The sequence below is a fragment of the Cygnus atratus genome, chromosome 2, assembly GCF_013377495.2.
Source record: "Cygnus atratus isolate AKBS03 ecotype Queensland, Australia chromosome 2, CAtr_DNAZoo_HiC_assembly, whole genome shotgun sequence".
NCBI classification, from domain to species: Eukaryota; Metazoa; Chordata; class Aves; order Anseriformes; family Anatidae; genus Cygnus; species Cygnus atratus.
Window position 1 is genome coordinate 67512830 of NC_066363.1, and position 25188 is coordinate 67538017.

The following is a 25188-nucleotide window of genomic DNA, read 5'->3' on the forward strand; positions in this document are numbered from 1 at the left end:
ACAAAAATAATAGCTAGTTCAGCATGAGGAAAAAGAAGTCTGTTGGGACACACCCTGCTTTGGACACATCTGGCAATCTGGACCTTCATGCAAATGTCCTGTAGTTGCACAACAGGAGAAGCTGGAAGAAAAAGCAGAGAAACAGAAGCTTGAAGCCACTTTAAACAATCAGAGGCAGCTTGGTGTTCAAAAATCAGATGAATCTGAGCACAAGAATCAACTGCAATTGTGGGGATAGGAAAAAGCATCTGGAAAGACTACAAGGGAACAAGAGAGAAGCCAAGCAAGGGCAGAAAACTGAGTTGCTGCAGAGGCAAAGGCAGCACCCAGCATCCCAGCATCCGCTCGCCAACTGCACTGACCACCTCTGAGGTTTGTGTGCTCTCTGTATGAAGGCTCCCCTCCTGCAGAGTCTCTTACTTGTTATATGCTAAGAAAGGTAGCAGAAAAAACACAAGATGCCTGTTTTGCTTTTTAAGTATGAATGAGGAGGACAGGAGGGAGGGTGTTAGTTATTCTCAGGACTCCAACCCCAGATATGCCAGATGTTCAAAGAAATCACTGTTGTTAAAATTTCAACAGATTTATCTGAAAACGACCATCTTTGCAAAATATGTTTTGAAAGAAGAGAAGAAAAAGAAGGGAAGATGCAAGAAGAAAACCAACAGCAGACGGAATGACTAAATGGAAATTATTGGGATTATTTTTTTTTCAACCAAATGCTTTCTCAGTGATTCATGGATTCACAGAAAGCAAACCTCTCACAGCACGACTATGACTAAACATTTCTCAGGTAGGGCCCATCAGGTACAGTGCAGAATTCTTGAGATGACAGGAGAGAAAGCCATCCCACAGTACTTAGTATTGCAGACATAAAAATTACCTAAATTCAGCCCACTCACTCTGGACTTAGATTTCTCATTGAGCACCCTCACCACTAGACTATATAGAAAAAAAAAACAACAACAAAACAAAACAAAAAAACCCACCTTCTTTACTTAAAAGGACCCTGTATATGTGTGAGGGCACATGTGTACATTTGAAAACCCCAACAGACTATATAACTTTTTGCTCATGTGGCATAGAAACATTCTTGCTAAATCTCAAAACCTCTAGAGGTGGAAGAAAACCATTTTATACCCAGCTCTACTAATATGTTAAATAAAACTAATATTCATATCTATTAAACACTAAACACCTATTTAACTCTTCCACTTAGCTGGTCTGGAACACATTTAAATTAAAGCAGGCTAGTACAAATATATTAATTCACTAACAGTAACATGAACATCCTTGTAAATCAGAGCTAATCTGGTACCAAGCAAACTTGCAGATATTTTACAGCTTTCCCCTTTGCTTTGTTCAGGTTAGTGTGAAAAAGAGAACTGATATCTTTGACTTTAGGAAGCAGATGACATACTTAAACATGAAGATTTCCAAATAGAGAGAATAATTTTCACCAAGATGAATTTGCTACTGATGGTGTATAAAATATATCATACGTGTATTTCCTCAAGAGTGAAATACATTTTAAGTCAGTATACATCAAAGAAAAACCCTTGTAAATGTTTCTGTTTTGCATGGTATATGGGATTTCTTGAGTATAATTGTATGAAAAGATCTGGAGAACTACATATATTTTAACACGTCTGTCTCTCACTCATGTCCTCAAAATCTTCTAAAAAGAAAAGAGTCATATTTTCATGACACTTTATAAATGTATATTCTGACAAAAAACAATGTCCTCTAGGTTTGCTTTTGCATATTTAGAATAAAAACACAGTATCTCTGAAATTCCAGAAGCATGAACAGTGAAAACACAAATTTGTTTACAGAAAAAGAATATGTATATATATACATATATATATATCTTTTACTTATTTTGTATTTTATATTTCCTACATATCTTTAGAAAGCTCACTGTTGTCTTTTTCTTCCCATTCAACAATAAAAGAAGATAGCATGTAGTGATTTAAGACATTTAATCCAAGCTTAACAACCTGTATCCTATTTGTAATATCGCTAATAAGTAGCCTGTCAGGTAGTAGAAAAATATCTTTACAATTACAGACTTGACTTCAACCTAATTTTCTTCCACAGGATGTTGCAGATCTGCACTGAAATCAATGGCATTATGATGTAATAACTTAAAAGTGGGCTAAGAGAAATTTGGAGTCAAATGTAGGCAGGTATTTCAAAGGAAAGAAAATATAACAGTAGCAGAACAGTTGATTTTTTAATCAGTTGTTTTAATGCCCACTTTGAGAAAACCAAAAGTTCTGGAAGGGTGTAGGGTAACTGAAACTGAACCACAAGAAATTAACTGAGCACTGAAAGAGTCTGGAAAGGAAAGTTAATGAATTGTCTACATTACAAATTCAACCATATAAAAAGAAGTCTAGACGCAAACAGATGCATATCCTTGGATGTCATCCATTTAGCCATCTTATTCTTGTTCAGAAAAGACCGAAGACACTTAGATAAATGTCCTTATGGCTCAAAGTTCCAAAAAAAAATCCCCAAATCCTTTAATTTTATTACATGTGCCATTTTTAGAGCTAGCTGAAAATTTCCAAACCATTCCACAAAAATAGTTGCTTACATCCTGAAATCGTATGTTATTCAGTTCTCCTGTTATATTCACTGCTTATGAACGTTCACATTTGCATTTTTTTGTTTGCACATATGTTTAAAGAACATCTGTTCTTTGTTCCCATCTGATTCAGATTATCTATGTATCTATGCATGCAGAAGGCAACTAATTATCTTCTACTGTCATGTATTTTTATCTGACTTAATAAATTCAAGTTGGAGCAGGGATCGAATGCAGCAGGAGCTGACCATTTGTCTGCATAGCTGGTGAAATATTTGACTTTCACACAATGCACATCTTCAGCAAGCAGGTATCAAGGGACTTTGTTGAAGGAGGCCAGTATCATCATCACCATCTTGGAAACAGAAAAGAGAGATCAAGATTCCTGAGTTGGCCCACATCAGTCACCAGATGGATGGGAGAGCTTAACATAAACTCCAGGTAACCTGAATCCTCGTTCACTGCTCTCTCTTTTGCTCCACACCATCTTCCTATAACGAAAGGTTGAAAGAAGTTTTATTTGTTTGTTTGTTTTTGTAAACAACTGTTTTGAAGCTAGTAATAAAAGGAGACGGGAGCTACTTAGAAGGAAATAAAGTGATCAGTTATACTGGATAACTTTTTGGTAACAAATAATTTCACCAGCATGTGCTGTCTGAATAGACAATTTAATTTGAATGATTATTGATAAAGGAATTTGGACATCAGTCAGCATACAGGATCCTGCAACAGTAATGTTTCTTTTTTGAATCACTGAAAATGTCGCTATGTCACATAATGTTTGTATTTCAGCAATAAAGAATTGTGCTCCACCAATGGATTCTTTAAAACTGTGCAAGTTTTCACAGATGCCCATCATAAGCAAACTAGAATATACTTGATAATAACATATATTTGCTACAAGTCATGTTTGTGATTAACTCTCCTGCCAAACATAGTGCAAGAATGTTTAGCTACAGATATGATGGAGACAGCTAGGTGTCTGTAACAAAGGTTTTTTTCCATCCTAAATTTTGTTTTTTTTTTTTTTCAAAGTGTGTGGTATTGTACAGCAGAAGCAATTGTGGCAGAATGAAAGTTCCCACATTTTATCCCCGTTTCTATTTACCTGTCTGCAAAACAATCTAAATTTTCATTGCAATTCTCCTTGATATTTTCCTTATCTATTTTCCTTTCTCATTAGTCCACCTCATGAGAAAATATGGGTGCAGAATACTAAATCAACTTTATGGTTAACACATCTGGTGCATATTGACAGACAGATTGTCCACATACGTAAGTCTTGGCTTTGAGAGGGTTTTTGTTGTTGCCATGCTTTATTTTTATTTTATTTTTTTCTACAAGCATAAGAACATGCTCTTCCTGAACTGGAATATGTTCAAGAAAAACCTTTGCAAATAAAAGACTGTTATTCACCTAAAAGGAAGCAGGTGGCATCATTATAGCAAAGCAATGTAAGCATATGAAAGAGAAGAGAAAGATGTATTTTATTTCCTTTCTCTGAATAGCTGTTTGGCTGTTTGATTTGTTTTACCTTTTCAATTATATATATGAAGTCATTTTCATTTAGAGGCATCCCAGGAGGAATTGGTCTATGTCCAAGCACGTGCAATTTCTGTCATTTTGCCAAGACAGGATACGGTATTGGCAGAGTCAGCATTCATGGCTTCAGTTCCTAGGGACTGGCTCCCTTGGCAGATGTGTTCAACAAGATGGGACTGAACTCAGAGGTTGCATATATTCCTATGATACTGATAAAAAGAATATTAAATGGAATATGTTATATACTGCATATTAATAGGTTTCCCATATTATGATCTTCACAACCCATCTATGGGGTAGAGAGGCCTATGCTTCTCATTTGTCACCTGGGGAACACAGACCAGATGACTTGTCCATAGTCACACTGAAGGTAAGAAATGAAGCATAGGATGGGTCTTTCCCTGCCAGATACCACCACGAGCCCTCGACTTTGACAATAGTACCATCGCTCATAGACAGAAAATTCCAACAGAACTGGCAGCACTCACAGTAAATGTGACTGCTGCTTGTCCACAGCTAGCAGTTTTCTCCAAGTGTGGTGACATATGATGGACACTTTGAAAAGTCCCTACTAGTCATCAGGAGGAGAAGATGCATCCTGGGACCTCAAGGCTTCACAATTCAGCTAGGAAAAAGATATAACAGAACAAAAGCCAAAAAAAAAAAAAAATTGGGGGGACGGAAGGCAGGGCCCCAAATTTTAGATATGTCTCTCCTAAAATTTGCAAATATTAACATAGTATCAGATATGAGTAAGTGAATATAGATGTCTTAATTAGATCATGCTCTGCTCTTGCTTGCAAAGGTACAATCCAAAGATTTGAAGCCTACATGAAATTCACAATTCCAAAATCACAGAACAGTTGAGGTTGGAAGGGACCTCTGGAGGTCATCTGGTCCAACTCCCCTGTTCAGGCAGAACCACCTACAGCTAGTTTCCCAGATCCATGTCCAGGGGGCTTTTGAATATCCCTAAGGAGGGAGACTCCATAACTTCCCTGGGCAACCTGTGCCGGTGCTCCGTGATGGTGGGTGACCCACAGAGTACAGAGGTGCTTCCTGGCGTTCAGATGGAATTTCCCGTGTTCCAATTTGTGCCCGTTGCCTCTTGTCCTGGCACCGGCCACCACTGGAAAGAGCCTGGCTCTGTCCTCTTTGCACTCTCCCTTCAGGTATTTTTAGATGTTGATAACATCAGCACTCAAACCTCTGCCTAGGCTGAACAGTCCCACCTCTCCCAGCCTTCACTCACAGGAGAGATGCTCCTGGCCCTTCATCATCTTTGTGACTTTTTGCTGGACTTTCTCCATTATGTCCAGGTCTTGTACTGGGAAGCCCAAAACTGTGCACAGCACTCCAGGTGTGGTCTCACCAGTGCTGAGCAGAGAGGGAAGAATCACTGCCCTCAGCCTGCTGGGAACATTCCTCGTGATGCAGCCTTCTTTGTTGCAAAGGCACATTCCTGGTTCATATTCAACTTGGTGTCCATCGGGACCTCCACGTCCTTTTCTGCAAATCTGCTTTCCAGTTGATTGGCTCTCAGCATGAGATTATTCCCCCTAGGTGCAGGACTTTGCACTTCCCTTTGTTGCACTAATGTTAAACTAAAAATGAGAAAGAAATTATTGAAGTCATTGGAATCCTTAACCATGCACTTTTTGTGTAAGTCCTCCACAGGTTTATGAAGGTAAACTCTAATCTCTTTATAGAAAAAGATAAACTCTATAGAAAGAAGTCAGTATTTCAGAGTAACAGTAGAAAACCTAAGCTCAAATATAACTGCCTTTTCAGAAACAAATATTTACTTCATCTCCCTGAAAACAATCCAAAATTAGTTATCCATTTATTTTAATAAGAGCAAAGACTCTACAAAGAGATTTATTATGCTACATATTTTTGTTCCACATATTGTTCCAAAATACCAATTTGTCAAGATTCAAAGATGAAAAATATCACCTTATGTTTAATTTAACAGGACACAGATAAAATAGCTTATTTTCAGCATTAATGTACACATTTTTCTGATTTTCAAGGCCCAAAACATCCTCAGTCATTGTCTGTAACTTCCTAAAAAGCAGCATTTTTTAAAAGACTGATAAGATGATTTGTTAATTTATCCAAACAGTGCCCAAAAGTTCCTGACCCCAAGACTTGCCTTCTATGATTTCAGTCTGGCTATGACTTTCCAGTGTCCCTGCATCCCCTTTCCTACCCATAAAGAGAGTAAAGTGAGTTAGTTCCTTGACCCCTTTGTCCCCATGACGCCATCTACTCTATTTTACAGACTTGTTCCACTTCCAAATCCACCTCCCATGATGGTGTCACCCTTGAGCTCACGATACTCCAGACCCCCTCAGCCCTGGATATGTACATAGACTGTGATTAGCAGTCTCCTCTTCCTGATGGATGCCTTTCCCAAGTATAATCATTATTTTATCTACAACACAGTAGAAGTCTAAAGGCAGTACCTTCCCTGCAGCTAGGGCTATAATCTCACTTCTGGACCATTGCATTCTGTCCCTCCTGCTCTCTGATACACGTCATTGGTCCAAACAGTGGTCCTCTTTGGCTATACCTGGTTTCTAAGTAAAGAAATGATGTTTCTGTCCTTCAGGTTTTCTTGCTCCAAGAAGCTACTCTAGAAGGTGCATTACCAAAGGCTGAAGCTTTACGTCAGGACCCTGCCCATCTCCTATCAGATAACTTATGACCTCTTCCCCTGTGATGTGACCCATCCTCTACTCTACGGCCTTCTCCTCTGTTAGAGTATTGGTTGCTGAGAGCAATGGGAAGTATCTGAGGGCTCAGAAGCCAAACTGCAGTTATCTGTCATCTTAGCTGACTCTTTCTCACTTTAAAATCAATTTTTGGTTAGATATAACTTGTGTAAGTAGCAATTGCAGGCTCTCTTCAATGTTAATTTCATAGAGTCTACTCACTGTAGAACCAGTTTAGAAGGAAATTCTTCACTCAGAGAGTGGTGAGGCACTGGAACACGTTGCCCAGAGAAGTTGCGGATGCCCCATCCCTGAAGGTGTTCAAGTCCAGGCTGGATAAGAGCCTGGGCAACCTCATCTAGTGGGTGGCATTCCTGCCCATGGTAGAGGGGTTGGAACTAGATGGTCTTTAAGGCCCCTTTCAACCTGGGAAATTCTATGATTCTATGATTCAGTTTGGGAAACTGAAGAAATTAGTCAGTGAAGTATGTTGGAAGAAGGTAGAGCAAAAGTGGAGAAAAAAACTTACATGTCATTATTCAATACATACTTTTAGACTGAAGTCAAACATAACAAAAAAATCACCTGCCATTTTCATTTCCTACATAGAGCACCCTGACTCATTAGTTCATGACTTATTTTTAACACTAACAAGCACAAGGCCACCTACAGATGCATTTTAATTTAAATGTGACAACTCTACTAGAGCTGATAAGCATGCCATCTATTCTTTACTACACCATCCAGATTAGGAGTAGAAGGAGGTCTTGGGTTACTCTATGTCTCTTCTTCAACACCTATGGGATTTGTAATGCTCAGCCACTTGGAGGAGATGTGCAGCCCTTTAGTACAAATATCAATACACAGAAACACTGATAAGCCAATGTTTAAAGAGTACATGTCAATTTGCTTTGTAAGGGGGCAGCTATTCACAGAGCACATATCAGAGCTGTGCCTTAGAGAACACAGCTCTCATAGTTAATATGGGTATTCAGATAGTGGAAATGACAGCATGGCTAGTATACAAACACGAGTGTTCTCTGACTAGCAGGAGAGGAGAGAAAAGAAGAAGGGTAGGGAGAGGGTGAAGATAAGGAAGAAGGAAAGGGAAAGGAGAGCAGAGAAAGAAGAGAGAAAGACTACTCCAACAGGCTTAAACAAGAAAATGAGAAAGATGCTAAGAACAAGATAAAGAGCTGAAAAAAATAAAGTTGCATAATGATGGATTTTTTAAGACCATGAAAATATATCAAAAAACTTTGAAAGTTAATATGCATCTCTTTTGAGTCAAATCTTGCAAATCTTACTCAGACAAAATATATACTACAGTAAATGCTGAGTAGGATTTGCCAATTTCACCATTTACTAGCAGAATTTATAGTTACTATTCTCATCTGTTTTTCATTAATACTGATATTCCATGTGAAATCCTGTCTTTATTGAAGTTAATGCCAAAAGTCTCTGACCATAATGGGCTCTGAATTTCTGCGTCATTAGGTACTACTGCATATATTAAGTAGCTTGCAGGAGTATAACTTATCACCTTAAGGATATGTATTTCAATGCACCCAGTAAAAGCACAAGCTAAAAGGAACCACAAGACTTATTGGACCTTTAATCATTTTCCTAGTTAGCAGAACTATAACCGTATTTTCATGTACACTTTCAGAAGACATAAGTTAGTGTTGCTGCCAAAAGAAGTCAACCTAGATGTTTTTGCTGGTCAGTTTCTAATGTGAATTGGTTCTCAACTTGCTGCATAAACATGCCAGGGCTTGGGCAGCTGAAGGGAGGGAGGAACATCGAGTCAGTAATGAATGTCTGCATAGGAGAGGAAAGGATGTCTTCCTTAGTGTAAATGATGGCTTATTCCAGCTTAAAGTGCTTGTGAAACTCTGCTGGTGAGGGCAGAAGGATCAGGACGTATTTTTTCAAGTGGTCTTGAGGTATAAGTACCAATAGAAAATGGCATGTCACAACAACGGAGAAGAAACGTCATTACCTATTTATGATGTGCATGGCAGAAATAAGATAACTGAATTTTGCATCAGAAGAGCTCAGGCATTAGCCCTGATGCCACTACTACCCTGAGGAACAAGTATTTTCAAGCCCCAAAGGTGTTCGGGTCCCCACTGTGGTGGCAGGCATGAGTTTGCTCAGTCCAAGCAACTCCTAGCTCCTGACTGTAAGTTACTTATGAACAGAAGCAAGTAGCAACAGTCAGCCCTGAAAACTTCACTGGTCCACTGAGACATCAACTATATTAGCTTCTAGTCCACTTGGAGCACAGGCAGACCATGCTTATGTCTGCCTGCAAAAGGCAATGCTTCTGTCTTTTTCTCCTGTCACTCTTCGCTGGTCCAGTCTATTTGTACCAGGAGATCTTCATCACAGCAACCTTTTCTCATGTCTGCTTCTTCCAGTGTTGAGCAGAACAGACCCCTGGATCCTGTCTGGACCCCACAGTCCTGCACAGCACCAACAGAAATTCCCCACTGCTTTCTCTTGGGAGAGGGAAGTTTGTGAATCTGGTGTGTCTGAAAAAGCCTGCACTGCAAAGCTGCCAGCAACAGACACTTCCCTCTCCATTACCAGATTTAATTCCCAGTTTCCAGGGAGTGGAAGTTGAGGGTGAGAGCTGCAGCAGGTAGGAAAAAGCAGTGATGCTAATTAAGTACCATGTGGGAGGCATGGATTTTTTTTGCACTCAGTAATACATAACAGTGCATTGCCTATGCTCCAGATCCAAATAGCAAAGCACAGTGATGTCTCTGACAACGCCAATGGAGACTGGAGATGCCCAAGCACATTTCAGTAGAGCTCCATTGACTTCAACAGGCTAGAGCAAAACCGCCAAAATTCACCCACTGAGAAACTAATAATGGCAGGGGTCTTTTTTACTCCCCCCTTCCTTTTCTACCTGCTCTTGAAATAACTTAACGCATAAAATGGAAAATTGATAGGAAGGTGTGCATACAAAAAGGAGATAAAATGGGATTTAGAGGAGAAAGGAAAACTGGAGGAGTTGGGAGAAAGGAAGGAGCTAGCAAATAAAATCTTGCCCTGATTATCTGATAGTTCTAATGATCTGAAAAGAGAGGGTGGAAAGAACAAGGAAGAGATCAAGGAGCTGAGAGTAATTAATTAATTCATTGTTTGGATTGTTTCCTATTCTTCAGCACAGAAAAAGAAATCAAGATTAAAAATAAAAATTAAAAGTGAAAGTTATTAGAATAATTAACTCATAATTACACTGCCGTGCTGATTTGTTTTTGTTCTAACTAAAAAAAATAAAGTCCAATAAATCCTACTTCATCAAGTTATTCAACAATTTTTTTTTTCAAAGTAAAAGCTTTTGAAGTGTGCAATTAAATGAAGGAAGAAGGAAGATTGGTACTTAAGCAAAACAGTTGAACTCAAACAAATATCCCCTATATCATGCTAAGCAATTCTGGACGTGCTCAACTCAGGCTGGTCTCTCTATACAAGGTATCACTCTGTCAGACAGTGAACCTCTGTGTAGCCCCTACAAGAACATACAATCCTAAAGCTGTGCTTCTAATGCAAAACTGGAAAACTCATCAGCCTGCATTTCACAAAGCACAAAACACAGCTTCTGGAGAGGTAAAATTCCCTGTGTGCATTGGTGGTGTGCAAACTTTAACAGCCGCTGTGCTGGATGGTCTCTGCCAATGCAGTTCCTCAAGTTTCTGTTTTTGATAACAAGAGAAAAGCACATGGATCCAGCCCCCCTCAACTCGGTCATGCACCTCTCTTCTGGGCAACCTAGTGGCAGAACTCTTGCTCCACTTTTTGTTGAAGGAGCAGAAAGGGAAAGCCACTGCTCCTCCCAGCTGGGGAAGCCCAGGCTATTTCTCCTGAGTGTCCAGCCGGGTGCAAAGCTGTTGGGGACTACAGCGGTACACCCAGGCACAGATCCTGATGGAGAAAGCCCTTGCGTGCAAGCAAGGATGGTTTTAAATCTGCTAGTGGTTGTGACAGAGGTTATCCCTGGGCCTTGCAATGATTTGACAGCGTGTACTATGTGCATAATGCATGTGACTAGCATAGAGACCGAGATGATGCAGTACACAAATGAGTGCTGTAGTGGAAAAGATATGTGCCAGTTTTACTCATCTAAATTAAAATTACACTGGAGCAACTGCTGAACATGCAATATATTGAGCTCCCTGTGCAACAGCTCAGAGGTGCATGATCTAGAGCAACAGCTAGTGTTAACTTCTCTGAAGAACAAGGTGTATGAAATTGTGAGGAAAAAGATAATTGTGGCCAGCCTTGATAGAAAAAAACAAAAGGAATGTCAGTATTACAGGATGAGCTTAGAGTCTGCTAATGAAGTGATCAGTCCCCCAGAAGTCCCATGTTGGCTACACTTAACACTAGTTTAGAATATGCAGGACTTCATTCATTACATCTGGTTATATTACTTTCAATATCTTTCCATTGTTGTTGTTCTTGTTATACTACTTCTGGTAATATATATTGTTACACTACTACTATTATTATTACTGTTATTACTACTGTTATTATTATTGTTATCATCATCACCTTATACCTCTACAGCCCCTGCAAATACTGAGGTAAAATAGGCTAAATGCCTACTGTAAGAAACACTTTCAGGGAAAGCTGGTCATCTAAATCATGGGTAAATTTGAGGTTTTAATCTTCCTTATAGTATGTCCCTTAGAATATAGATTTTATTTACTTATTTGTTTTTTTACCCCCTATAATCCTCTACAATGGATGTTTTGTATCATCTCCAGGCTACACATTTGCCTGGCCTGCATCTTCCAGCACTGTGTCATATTTGATTTGATGCGAGAAGTTCAAGGAAATGGCTCAAGACGACAGTTGAATAGTATATGATAGATAGCCTTATGCATACAATGAGCCAAATTTTCCGAAGATGTAAATAGCTGTAGTTTTGGTGAGGCTAGTAGACCTGTTCTGGATCTTAACAGAATGTCTTACTACGTGTAAAGAGATTTTAAGAGAACTCTAATTTTCCAAATAATCTATCCTGGCCAACTTGTTTTAGGGATTGAGAGCTGGTCCCTCCAGAAGACAAACAAAAATACATGCTGTATCATGGGGTTTTATATCTTCAGTAGACGTGGCACTTTTAAAAGTTGTTCTAGAATGTAGTCATCTCTATTTCAGCTTTTCCTCTGCACTCTTCAATTATTAAAGTTTAATGCGAAGAATTCCTTGGGGACTTTCACATTTAATAACAAAGCATTTTATGTACTAACAGAAAATCCCAAAATTAGGAGAAATTATTTACAAGTAGACAACAGCTGTTACAGCATTAAAACTTTAATTGGCATCCCCCAACAGATCATTGGGTATTTCAGTCATCCTCTTAAGGATGTGATAATCTTTACAATATCCAGAAAGAGAACAATTTATAAAAAGAGGATTGCACATTAGCAAAGACTAAGCATGTATGCAGACAAAAATACATGTCTGTTGAAACAGATGGTGTCCTGCGAAGACAGGATGACTCAGTGGCTCTGCTGATACTAACCTGAATTCTGCCACTTGCATGTAACTTTAGACAAGACATTTCTCTAATTTACTTCACTACCCCCTTTCCATAAGTTTAAGTTAAAAGTTCTTCAGAACCATGGTCATCTCTCACTAGGTATTTCTACAGGTTTTTAACACAACCACCCCTCCTATTAAACAGAGCCTTCTGTTGGTAATGTCATTAATGACAATAATTTATACCATTTGTTAACAGATGAGTTTTCAAGAAGGTGATTCTTTGTGTGCTCTGCAAGTGAGAAAGAAAGAAAATTTCTGCTGAATATCTAAGCAGTCTCAATCAATACCAAAGTAACATAAATCAGTTCTGACAATGCATCCCTCATACAAATTCTCCTATTTTAAAAACAAATTTTTGAAGAATTAGGTTAGTGACTCAGAGAAAGAGAACACCATTGATGAAATTATTAGTGGACTAGCTTGATGGCATATTGGAAAAAGATAATAAAGTGAACAGAGTAATTGGTGCAGTAAATGATCTCTGTATTTCAACATCCATTCAGCTAAACCATGCAGTACTGGAAGAAAACTAAAAAATATTGCTGTGCTTCTCCTCAGGGATTTTTTCCATCTGTGAACAACATTGTCACAAAATTCTCCCAATTTTCCTTAATTCTCAAGCAAACTAAATAAAACAGTAATGGAGAATCCCAGAGATGGTGATGAAAAGTGTTCTTTAAAAAAATTGCCTTGGGATGGCATTTCATCTCATCAGCAGATGCCTAAGTATTTTGTTGATCTTGGGTCTTAGAGGAAGATTTGCTCCAATGGTAGGACATACATAATGGTTTCACAGCTTTGCTACACTGACAATAAAGTATATCAAATGCTTTCTTCATAGTATAATTAAGAAAATATTTCCTAATGTTGCCAAAGATTTGACTTTGAATATTATGCAGAAAACAGAAGGCTAAGCAAAGATTATGCACAGAAGAGCAGCCCAACTGTTTTCAACTGCTTAAAGTAACTTCAAATTTAAGCAAGAAAAAAGCAAAAAAAAATAATTGTTCAATTAAGAATTCAGATGGTTGATTCTGGAAAAAAAAAAAAGAGAGAGAGAGAAAAGATTGAACATAGATAAAAAATATGTATTTGCAAAGATTTCTTCTTGGCTTAGTTCCACAGGCAATCCTCATATTAACTATGGTGGTGATGTAACATCATAGCATGCTTTTGTCTGGTTAGAGCTAGTCTCCAGCTTCTAGTCAAAGATGCTGTATTTCTGCTGTAAGCTTAACTACTAAGGGACTGAAGTTTATGTGTACAAACATAAACCTAAATATAGCTCAAAACATAGATCTACATTGAGAAACCTTTCACTCTACAGAGAGCTCGTAACAGGCTTCAGTGTACCTCTTGGAAGAGATTGAGTAAAGGAAAAATCCTCCCTATGTTTCAGTTATCCCTTTCTGAGGTGCACACAGTTGCATGAAATGCTCTGGTCAGGTTTTACAATAACCATTGGTTTCTGGAACATAAAATGGCTAGGTTATGACAACTGATCCTTACAACTGTGGTACATGAGTTTGACAATTCATGTGCACCTTGATGCAAAAGGAGATCTTTCATCCCAAGAATTCAATTACAAATGATTGATGTCTGTTGTTCTGCATTGTTAAGGAGATGCTGCAAAGAAATTTGTATTTAGTGTTACTCACACAGCTACTACTCAGCTGTGCTTATCAGCAGCAGAACAAATCCATCAAGAAGTACTCCAAGGGGAAGTTGACAAGAAAGGGAGAGGTACATCAAAACATGAGTGACAATCCTGTTGACTTAGTCCCAATCACTCTTAACGTACTATATTGTATGTACATCCACAGAACAGTGTTCATACTTTGATATGATAAGAAAACCAGGGAGAATTGATAAATTTTCAGTTTAGACATGGAACAAATGAAATTGTAAAAGTTGTATGGTATATAAGCATGGTGCTCCAAAACTAGTATTCAGAATACATGGGAATCTATATTGTAGATTGCAGGTTAAAACTCATGTTTTATTAGGTTTCTTCTGGCTTTTTTATGTTCATCTATACACACAGTACAGTCCAACCCCCTCCCCAGTGTGATATTAACAGTTTTGATGACATACTACACTATCTCCTATGAATGCCATACAAACAGGACTTGGACCTCATCTACTTACATAACGTTTGAAATAAAATATGCCTCCTTTTTGAAGTAAAAGTTGGAATTTCCTCTGATCCCTGTCTCTGCCAGGTCAAAGTACGAAAGACCAAGAAGTAAGGGTTCAGATGCAGTGAGGTGGGACTGCAGTATTGCTTCACATTTACTTGACAAGAAGCCAAGGACATGGACAGTTGCATGCCAAAGCTTGCAGAGGCATTAAAGAAAATAACGCGGATTTAACACATAAAATCACGTACTGGAAAGACTTACTTGCTAGATCCCCAATATGAATAAATGCCAGAGAAGTAATCTAAATGGTTATTAGCATAATTTGAGAGCTGAGTGCTGTTCTGCTCCAGCTACAAATGTGATTGAGACATATGCTTGCTCTGATGGAGGAAATTAGCAGAGGATTAGCTCTTTCCCTAAGAAGATTAAATGAAAAAGAAAAAATAATTTGCTTTCCATTGCACTACTATACCATCTACCATTAAAAGAAAACAGACTATATTAAAAAGGACCATCAGTTTAATGGAAAGATTGTTCTGACAGTTGCCAGCTTTGCAGCCTGTTTTGTCACATAAATCAAGCACACATAAGCAATGGCAGAGGCCAATTCCTTAGTTCAGATAGCAGAAACGTAAAGAATTTATATGAAATCAGGAAACAAAATCAGGAATCGGAGTTTGTTCTAGATTCCCCTTTTGCCACCATTGTAGCACTAACCACAGACAGTAAAGCCACAGCCTTATCGCAGATCACATCCCTCTTTACCCCAGCACTGCCTTAGCATTCAAGATATGCTATAGGTTTGAACACCTATGTACTGGGATTGAAAATTTATAAAGCAACAGTATCTATAACACAGCCACTGTCGGTATCATCAAATCCACGTTCCATGTGCCAGACAGCTATGTGCAAGTTACAGGAAAATGCACAGGCTGAGTTGTCCAAGCACACTGCTAACAGTGCTGCTGGGGGCTGTATGTGCAAAAGGTTGAAAGACACACAAGCACTAACACAAATGGGCCACAATACCTTTTCCCCATTACCTAAAAAAATCACCCTATCCAACAAGTCATAATTGTGTGGCATTTTAGGGTGACTATTACAGGTGCAGACAGAGAAAATGCAAGAATTTTTCAGGTGTTTTAACTGTCATACTAGCAGCATTTATAGTTTTTCCTTTCCTGCAATAGCAGTAGCTGAATAAAGACACATTGGATCTTTCTTTTTCTTTCCAAATACTTTTTATAACCATCTAGGCACTTGCTTGAAAAGAAGGCTTTGGGCTAGAAATGTAGCCAGAGAAAGAAAATCCAGAAGCAAGGTCAAGCTCTGATAGGCCTATAACCAACTCCTGTCCTGTGCACAGTGTTTCCCACTGTCTCATTCAAGCTCTTCAAGCTGCAGGAGATAATAAACATTTGGCACAGAAGCACACGTGGCATTTTGGACTGGTGAGTCTGAGACCATTTTCTAGCTCTCTAAGGACCAGAGTTTAGAGGCTATTGTGGCAGAGAATAGATCTCATATGTACTATCTCCATAAAGATGAGAGATTAGGATACATACAATTTATGATGCCTATTTATTTTAATTCCCGCATTTGTTTGACTGAACCAGTCAACTGCACTTAACCTCAGTCTACAGAAATAAAGCCATCATATCTAAATCAGCTGTATTACAGCTGCCATGCTAAGGAAAAACCTCTTAACCTCACCTTACACCACTTACTCATTTGTAAATCAGATAAAAGGAAGCATTAGGAGATAACTTGCACTAGCTTGATTCTAGGCCCAGCTCTGAAAAAGTGCTAGGGAAAAAGTGCTAGGGAAAAAAAAAAAAAATCAACCCTAAAACCCTGCACTAAACTGACGGTGGCAGAGCAGACCCAGAAGGCGTTGTGACTCAGACACACATGTGACTCAGACACACATGGCTGAGTCACCGTTCCCTTATGCTTCCTCATTGTTCCTGTCTCGCAGTAATTTACTGAAGGTACAGGCTAGCTGACAATTATTAGCCACCTCCCCTCATCTACCCTCAATCAGATCAGCTGTGCTTCCAGCTGAGCACAGACAGAGAGAATGATATGAACAGGTTGAACGTCTCACTTCAGTGTTTCTGGATTATGCACTGGGAATTTTCCACCCTCTCAGCCTCTTTTGCAGGTATGCAGTCTGAGACACAATGTAGCTTGTTGGCAGATGAAAGGTTCATTTAAAAAAAAAAAAAAGGTCTTATCCTAGCTTCAATATTGGAGAAATCTGGTCTTGTTAGGCAGGAGTAAGACAAATGTTTATTTTTAATTAATAAAATTTATAAAACAAATACATGATTTTGAGAGGAAATGGGGGAGACAGCTTCTGCAGCAGGAAAATGTTATTTTCTGAAGGATGGGAAGAGCTACCTTCATTCCATCCTCAGCTGCAAGGCATTGTTTACCTATGAACTTTTTTCTTGTTCCCATTTCAACCTTTGTATAATAAGTGTTCAGTACCCGTCTTACTGGTTACTTATGTTATCCCTTAAATTAACCATTTTTTAATCTGTCAGTGTGCTGTCCATTACGTATTGGCTGGTTCTCATGGCAATGCCAGAGAGCACAGGCAGAGCCTGGGGCTGGGCCAGGAGGGATTGCCCTCTTTCCAAGAAAGGATTCGTCATCTAAGGACAGAGTATAGGTAAAAAGCCTTCTGAGAAAAGCAACCATTTGCTAGAGGTAATTTTTAGAAGCTAGTTCAGGCCCCAGTTTTGATCTTAATATCCAGTTCATCCAAACATGGCCAAACTGCCCCTAGCAAATCCCCTATTTTATTGCTAAAATGAAGTATCCTCATCCAGATTGGAGATTCAGGATCTGCAGGTACACAAGATGGCAGAGGCACTGAAGGGATACAAGTATTTAGGAATGCCTTACTCCGGATTAGGAACTGCCTACATAAATAAAGCAGGGACAGGGATCATCACAGTTCAAAGATCTGTGAAAAAGGAGGAGAACTGCAAGGGCACAAAACTCGCTTGCATGAGTCCGCTTCTGGATGTGGCACAAGGAGCATTAAGACAAGAACACATCAGGAAGTTGCCAATGATTTTGCCAGGAAACTTTAATCTCCTTTGCTATCAATCTGATATCTTTTAGGAACACCAAAAAATCTTTTAAAAATTTAAGGTAAGCTAGAAGAGCGTCATAATTTTACACATTAAAAATAAATAATAATTAGTTCACAACCTAATTTCCTAGACTCTTCTTGTCATAAGTTCAAGCTGACCATATTTGCTTCCTGATAGCATGTCCTTAGAATTGAACAGTACCACCTTTTTAGTGCCAAAGCAGACTCTGACATAAATTTGATTTTGCTTTCAGAAAGGAATACTGTTAGATTTACACTATTGATTATATTATATTGTATTGTATTATATTATATTATATTATATATATTATATTATTATATTAATGGAGCAAAAGTTTTTGCCATCACCTTTTGTCATCACCTTTACCCTAAATGGAGCTCAGAACGGGCAGTAGCTCTTTGATTTTCTGCTCTGATAAAATGAAACAAAAGCAATTAGGGACTCTTTTTTTCACAACATGGAAAGCAGTTTTTACACTGCTGTCAGTTGTGCCAACAGTGATGTCATCCTGATCCCATGGAGTCAGATCCTTCAGTTGGTGATCTTACTCTTGATCTGTTTTTTTTCCTGATAATCCTCCTTACTATTCCTAAAAAAACTCCATAATGGGGAGATTCAGATTTCTCAGTCCATTCAGCTCGTTGCAATAAGTGTTGAAGCACTCACTTCATGCTATTCAGCCACTCTGGCTATGGATACTAGAGGTTTTCAAGTGTAATAGTACATGGCCATCTCCTCCAGAAGATGAAAAAAAACACCCCTTACTGATCTCAACCTATGAACCAACTGATATTCTCAGTCCTTGACTCTCTGAGCAGACTATAGGGCAGAGAAGCATTCAGTTTGTCCTTGCATCTTCAGAGACCCAAGTGTCTAAAGCAGGAGCAATTAGAGAAAGAACAGTCATTTGCTGTGTCAGCCTCACACAGGACAGAACATCATTCCATCATTCCCTGACAGCAGCTTATATGAGATACAGGAAGCTATCGTGCTGGATCTTAGCCAGGAGTGCTACTCCCTTACCACTTTAAATCAATAAAGATTTGACCATTGGCTGCAGTGGGAATAGAATAAACCCTTGCTGTGATCACACTAGCGCTCTCCATGCCACCCGCTCTCTCTTTGTTTCCTCATTAACATCCTTTAATTGCAATGGCTTTTTCAGGCTTGTTTACACTGCCCAAGGCAAATCATAAAATGTCCACCTTTCCACCACAGGGTCATCTGCATGAACAATTAATGAAGAGTTGCTGCCCTCAGATAACGTCCTGTCTGTCAGGTGGATATAACCTGGAGCTAGTTAGATCTTCCGACCAACAATCAGTTGCTGTTAATGCTCCAGAAGACTAAGAAACTCCTGTTGGCAAGCAAAGGCATCACACAAACTTAGTGGGCTTCTTGATTAAAATATTGAAAAGACTGCATCCTGCTGTCAATAACATTTTGAACTTCTAGAAGAAGAAAAATACCTTGTGGCAGATACGTAATTACAAGAGAAACACCATATTTCCTTGGCTTAAAGCAGACAGAGAAAAGGTCAGCTATTAATTAAGCTCTAGGATAAAATATTCTCATATAAAGATAAGGAAAGAATCAATGAAAATAAACTCCTTTGTATGAGAATAGAAGTGTTTTTTTGCTTCACATATACTGCAAGGAGATGAACAAGCATATTTAGAAGAAAAGTTATTCACTGCCTAACTTCTAATAAACTCATGATAATATTGCAGTATTGAGGCAAACCAACAAAAGTTCAATGGTATGGGTATCACCTCTAAATCCCTGCTGTGCCCAGTGCAGAAAGCAGAGCAAAAGGTGTCATAAGCAGATGACTCCCAGAAACAGAAGGACTGGACACATTAGATGAACTATATACATCATCATCACCAGGTTAGTTTTGCACTTGGTGCACATCAGGGTATCATTTGGCTTACGGAACTAGGACAGGAAAAAGTCACCCACAATTAAATATATGCAGGAAAACTGTTTTCCAAGTGAGCCACACTTTTCATTTCATTCCCCACAGTCTTCAAAAGCAGAGACTTACATTTAAGCAAGACCTGTCCTGCACATAGTTGCATTTTTTTGTTTCCATTCAGCACCATCCTAATTTAAAATAATGAGATTTCTCTTGGCAGAAATAATATTTTCTTAAGATTCCCTTTTTAAGACTGCCATTTTACATATAAAGTTTGATGCTTGTAGTTAGAGCTGGGTCAAAGAGAGAAACTCCTTGTGATGAAGGTTAATTGGAGGAGTTTGACCCATTTCAAATGCACTATCTATTTTAGAAAACTTTCATAAAAATAAACAGTAATTAGTTTATTTAGACTGTCATCAAAACAGCCTTTAAAAGTTATTTTGCTTGAACTGACTTTTTGAAAGATCACATTAAAAATGAGAAGGAACCATTTTCAATTTTTTCATCTTTTCTGGGTGTGTGAAGACGTCCTGTCCTGAAGTTTTCATTCTGAAGTGTTAAGCTCTGTCTTAAGTCATATTCAAGTCCATGTAATAAATTACTAGCAATTACTGTGTTACAAGTATGTTTAATCTTTACTCATTAATTCTTCAAAGAAAATAATGTTTATGTACTACTGAAATACCCCTGAAAATATGATTTACATTTCCAGCTATTTTTAAGAGACATGCTGGGCATCTTCTACATTATAAACACATATGTATATCATGAGTCATGCAGAAGTAATAAATAATAAATAATCTTCTCCCATGTTTACTGGCTCCCCTTTGATGTATATAGAAATTTAGCATTTTGAGATTATTACAAAAATCATACTACAAGCAATTACAAGTAATCCTGTTTAAAGTTTAAGGAATGAATTACTCAGTTTATTATTGATCAAAGATACTTTAACCTAAAAAATTAAGATAATATTTACTTGAAGTGGACATGAACTTGCCTTCAACTTCTCTCCCATTTAATTCGTTCATTGCTCTCCCAAACTATTTCTCTGATGTGCCAAAGAAATGCCTAAGACTGAGAAATATCACAGTGTCAAGCACAAATGACCAGAATGCATAGACAGGGACAAACTGCTTTGTATCATAAAATCTACAATATCTCCAACAGCAAAGCTTAAGTATGGGTAATTCTCAAGAGGAAAAAATGTGTCTACTTTATGTGTCTACTCCTATTTGAGGCCATTCATTTGTTTTCTATTTATGATTGCACTGTTAGTGAGACTTAATTCAGATCTTAACCTATAGCTGAGCTTTGGCTGCTCAGAATGAAAGCCTCTTTCTTTTTCCTTGGTTTCGGTAGAATATGGACAGATATTAATTGTCAAAACATCAGACTTGCAGAAGATCACTTTCCTGTTGCTTGAGCTGTGATTTAATAAGCTTGTAAGCTTTTGCTGATTTAATTTCACACATGCCAATCACTTTTAAAAATTTGACTCAGGAAGTTAAAAACCATGGTCCATCAATGCCTACAAGCTGCTGAGGAGTCACCTTGCAGCTTCTACATTCAACACACAGCAGATTTCTGCTCAATCTGAATGAGCATTAATGGCCACATAGAGTATACATCCTTGAAAAGTATCAAAAGAAGCAATACATTTGAAAGGATTTAAAAAAAAAAAAAGCTATTTTCACTTCCATTAATATTTCTAATATAAATAAGAGCATTTGTTTTCTTTTCTTTAGTGCTCCAAACCAGCTTACCTTTGGGCAGTTTCTCCCAAATGTACCCCATTTTACACTATAGAAAGACCACCAAGATTCAGAAATGGTGCTAAATACCGTAAGATTTGACCTCATACGCATTTCATTCCATCACCTCCAACCACTGCTCCATTTCTTCACAAAATAACAGTGAATAAAATCCAACACTTCCTTTCATGTTACCCGCTAAACTTTTTAAAAAATATTCACCACTGTCAACATTTTTTCTATCAGTAAATCCATTTTCAAAGCTAGCTTCTGTAAATTCAAGTTTAATGCTTTGAGATAAATCTACATATGGAAAATTGAGAATCTATGACATTATGGAAGCCATTTATATTTATACTGCATAGGTGAATAATAGGTTTACTTACTCCATATACTATATTTATACTAAACATTTAAAAAGTGTCATCTCAATTACCCAGATCTCAGATCTCTAAATTGCAGTACCATCAATGGAATCCTGAAAACATAGGACTGAGCTTTAATTTTTAAATTAACAGAACCAGCATAAAATGTAAATCACTTGCATCAGGGAATAAAAAGTTACCTGTAATGATAACAACAATATCTGAAACAGTCTGTATATCAGTTTTGCCTAGCAGAAATTAACAACATTTATTTGATATGATTCCGCCACTTGTGATAAACCAGAGCAGCTTACAAAGCCACATCCATCATCGTTTGGATCAATTATTCTTTGATGACTTAAATGCCTTGTTTTGTGTATGTTTCTGAACAGATGGAGGGTGAATTCTGATTTTGACAATTAGCAGATGGGTCATTGAACATGACTTTTAGTTAGCTAATATATTAGTTTTTGTAAAATAGAGACTTCATGAACTATTTTATGTATAATTATTAATAACAGTATATTATTCTGAGTAGGCAAGTTGCATAATTCTCATATTCAGTAAAGGGCTCCAGTCATGCTAACCTCTTGCTTTATTCAGAAGAGAAAGAATCTCAGAAGAGTAGCAAATGCCAGATTGCCCCTTCTACAACAGCTTTGCATATGAAGATATCAAAATATTTTTAAAGGGTCTTACTTCCGTCATTCTCAGATCAGAAAATTTGGCTTTAAAGGAAACACAATTTTGGCAAAGGTCAGACAGGGAATCATTAGCACAGCTATGAACAGATCCTATTCTTCTGAGCTCAGTTGGCATCTGTACCTAGTAGCACAGGTCTCTCAAGCAATGCAACACGGGATCAAGCCATAATGAGAAACCTGGGTTGTATGCCATCAGTCCCAGCTTGCAAAATTGACAGCTCAGACATGATAAGGGAGGAAGATACATCTTCCTACATATCCAGGTTTATTTCTATCTGTACCTTTCCTTTCCTTTCCTCCAACTCTACTTTATCCAAGACAGACTGCTGTGTGTTTTTTTCCCCTGCACTAAGCTCACCTGCAGGAAAACGAAGGAGGGAGGGAGGGAGGGAGGGAAGGAAGGAAGGAAGGAAGGAAGGAAGGAAGGAAGGAAGGAAGGAAGGAAGGAAAGAATCTACGTAACTTGCTAAAGCAGCATTATAACTTCTTCCACAGCTGGGAACTATAGAGACAATGAGAAAGAATCAGCCGTCCCCAAGTAACTAGGTCATCGTTTATTATTGCATCTATTCCTCAATAGTTAATGCAGGTCAAGGTAATTTAGACATCTTGATGCTGCTCTAAATTACTCTTTGGACCGGGATCATTCTTCATAGCAGTTAGCACTATAGCATAAGGTCACTTTTTTCCTCACTTCCTTAGGTGCACTATGGATCTGACGCAGATGAGACCTTGAAGCAAATCTCTACTAAGGGTCACAGAACTCTCAATATTATGGAGGAAATGCAATTCAGAGGTGATCAGAGAGCAGAAGAGTCTCTGAATCAGGGTGGTGTTTTTGCCTGTTATAAAGATGAATTCAGTCCTTGACAACCAGAAAATGTCCTTCAGTTTGGGTAATTTCTTGGGGTCTAATTAAATTATCCTGAGTGTCTCTCTCTCTGTAATGCTCATCAGGAGGCTGACAGATTCAGTTCCTGCATCTCAGGAAAAATTGCATGCATATGTCAGTGGAAAAATCACAGTCTTCAGTCATAGTTTCGAGAAGTATCATGTAAATAAATAAAATCACAGAGCTGTTTTCTTTGAGATTGCTCTCTATTTTCTCCCTCTCACGCATACAGACTCCTCACTGGGCAGGAGGCCTATGCAAATGTGAAAAGTGACTTTAGGGATACAAAGTGCACCCTGCTTGTGCTGAGGTTTTCAGACTGTCTTGAACAGATTATTCATTATGTATTAAAACCAAGAGAACAACATGGAAAGCAGATTGGCTGTGCACCTACAGCCTGATGCCAGTTTGGCTCTCCATTTAGAGGCTGACATCATCTCTTGAAAGAGTGGAGTTACAAATCAGTTTAGTCCGAAAGGAGGACACTTCATGCAGCTCTGTGCAGGTCGAATGGTAGCATGCTTAGACTTCATGGCACTAGGAGTTATTAAATGCCTATGATTTGGTGGTGGTGTGGGGGAATGTAGCATCAAACCATCGATATTAGTTTGGCATCAAGTGTGTTCTGAGCTAGACAGTTGGTACTAACTCAGGCTGTAATATTCATATACAGAAGACAGGATGTGGCAGACATACAAAAAGACAGAGAAGGCTTCCCACATGGAAAATGCTTTTTAAAATCCAAAATATCGAGATTTGGGGTCTCCATATTTTCATAGTATTTCCAAAGATTTATTTTTACAAGGAACAACTGTGAAAGTAAAAACCTGGAGATTAATAGGAAGTATCCCTATAGTGAAACAGCTGACAACTGCTGAGCTGTATTTTAAGAAATGTTTACGTGCCATTCAGAGACAAAACCAGATTATCCCATTTGTTTGCCTCTTATTATTAAAAGAGAGAGGGAGGGAAAGGCAGAGGGAGTGAAGAAGAAAGCTGTGTGAGTGCTCTGAAGCAGCTGAGGGTACAGTTACTGAGCATTAGGGGATCAGCCTGATGAAAGGGTTCATTATGAGATCTCAGGATTAGAGGAGATCAGAGGAACCTTGGGGACATTTTTAGATCCTGGATTCCAAGATGCTATTCTTACTGAAACCTGAGGATGACTTTGAATACTCATAGACAGACCCATGGATAAGGTTGCTACATAGCCTGTCTACAGTAATTTGTTAGTGAGCACCCACTGATGAGAAATTAGTTCACTGAACCGAAGAACAGCAACCTAAACTTGGTAATAACATGAGTAAACCATCAACCTACTTGCGCAATCACATAACTTGTGCCAGGAGAAGGCAAAGAAATTTAAGCTCTTGGTCTCCTCTTCTTGGCCTGTTTCATTCACCTATCACGTGTAAGGTGAGTGGGCAGAGCTCTGGTCTGCCTCATGCCGAAGCACTGTTCCCTCTAAAATCCATGACAAAAATCCTGGTGACTCACAGGAGAATGCCTTCTCCATCAAGCTTTAAAGGCACATTTTGATTTACAAAGTTCACTGTAATAGTCTTTCCTCTGAGGAAGGAAGAAGGCTTAAAAAGAAAAGTTCTTCTGCCTTCAGCATCTGTGCTACAACAAGGTAATAAGCACTACAAAACAAAAGGAGCCAATGAGTTGCCTGTGTACTAGTGTGTACTGTGTACTACTCCATTATTACTTTGACAGCACTTATTAATGTTGGGTTGAGCATCCAGGCCGGGCCATATGAGACAGTCTACCTTAGCTGAGGCCGCTTTGCAGCGCCGTCCATAAAAACTGCACTGACTTTTGGTGTGCTACTTTGACTTGGGTGCAAGGGCTTTTGAGGCA

At 38.5% G+C, this 25188-nt stretch overlaps 1 long non-coding RNA gene across 1 annotated transcript in view; it reads right to left on the bottom strand.

Annotated features, from left to right (window-relative positions):
• Positions 1-2573: 2573 nt before the first annotated feature.
• Positions 2574-25188, bottom strand: part of LOC118254732 (uncharacterized) — a 35694-nt gene continuing 13079 nt past the window's right edge. Inside the window, exons 4-5 of the long non-coding RNA XR_004780741.2 lie at positions 4128-4344; positions 2574-3084 (exon numbers count right to left, since the gene is read on the bottom strand). This is a non-coding gene — a long non-coding RNA (uncharacterized LOC118254732). The remainder of the gene's footprint in view (positions 3085-4127; positions 4345-25188) is intronic.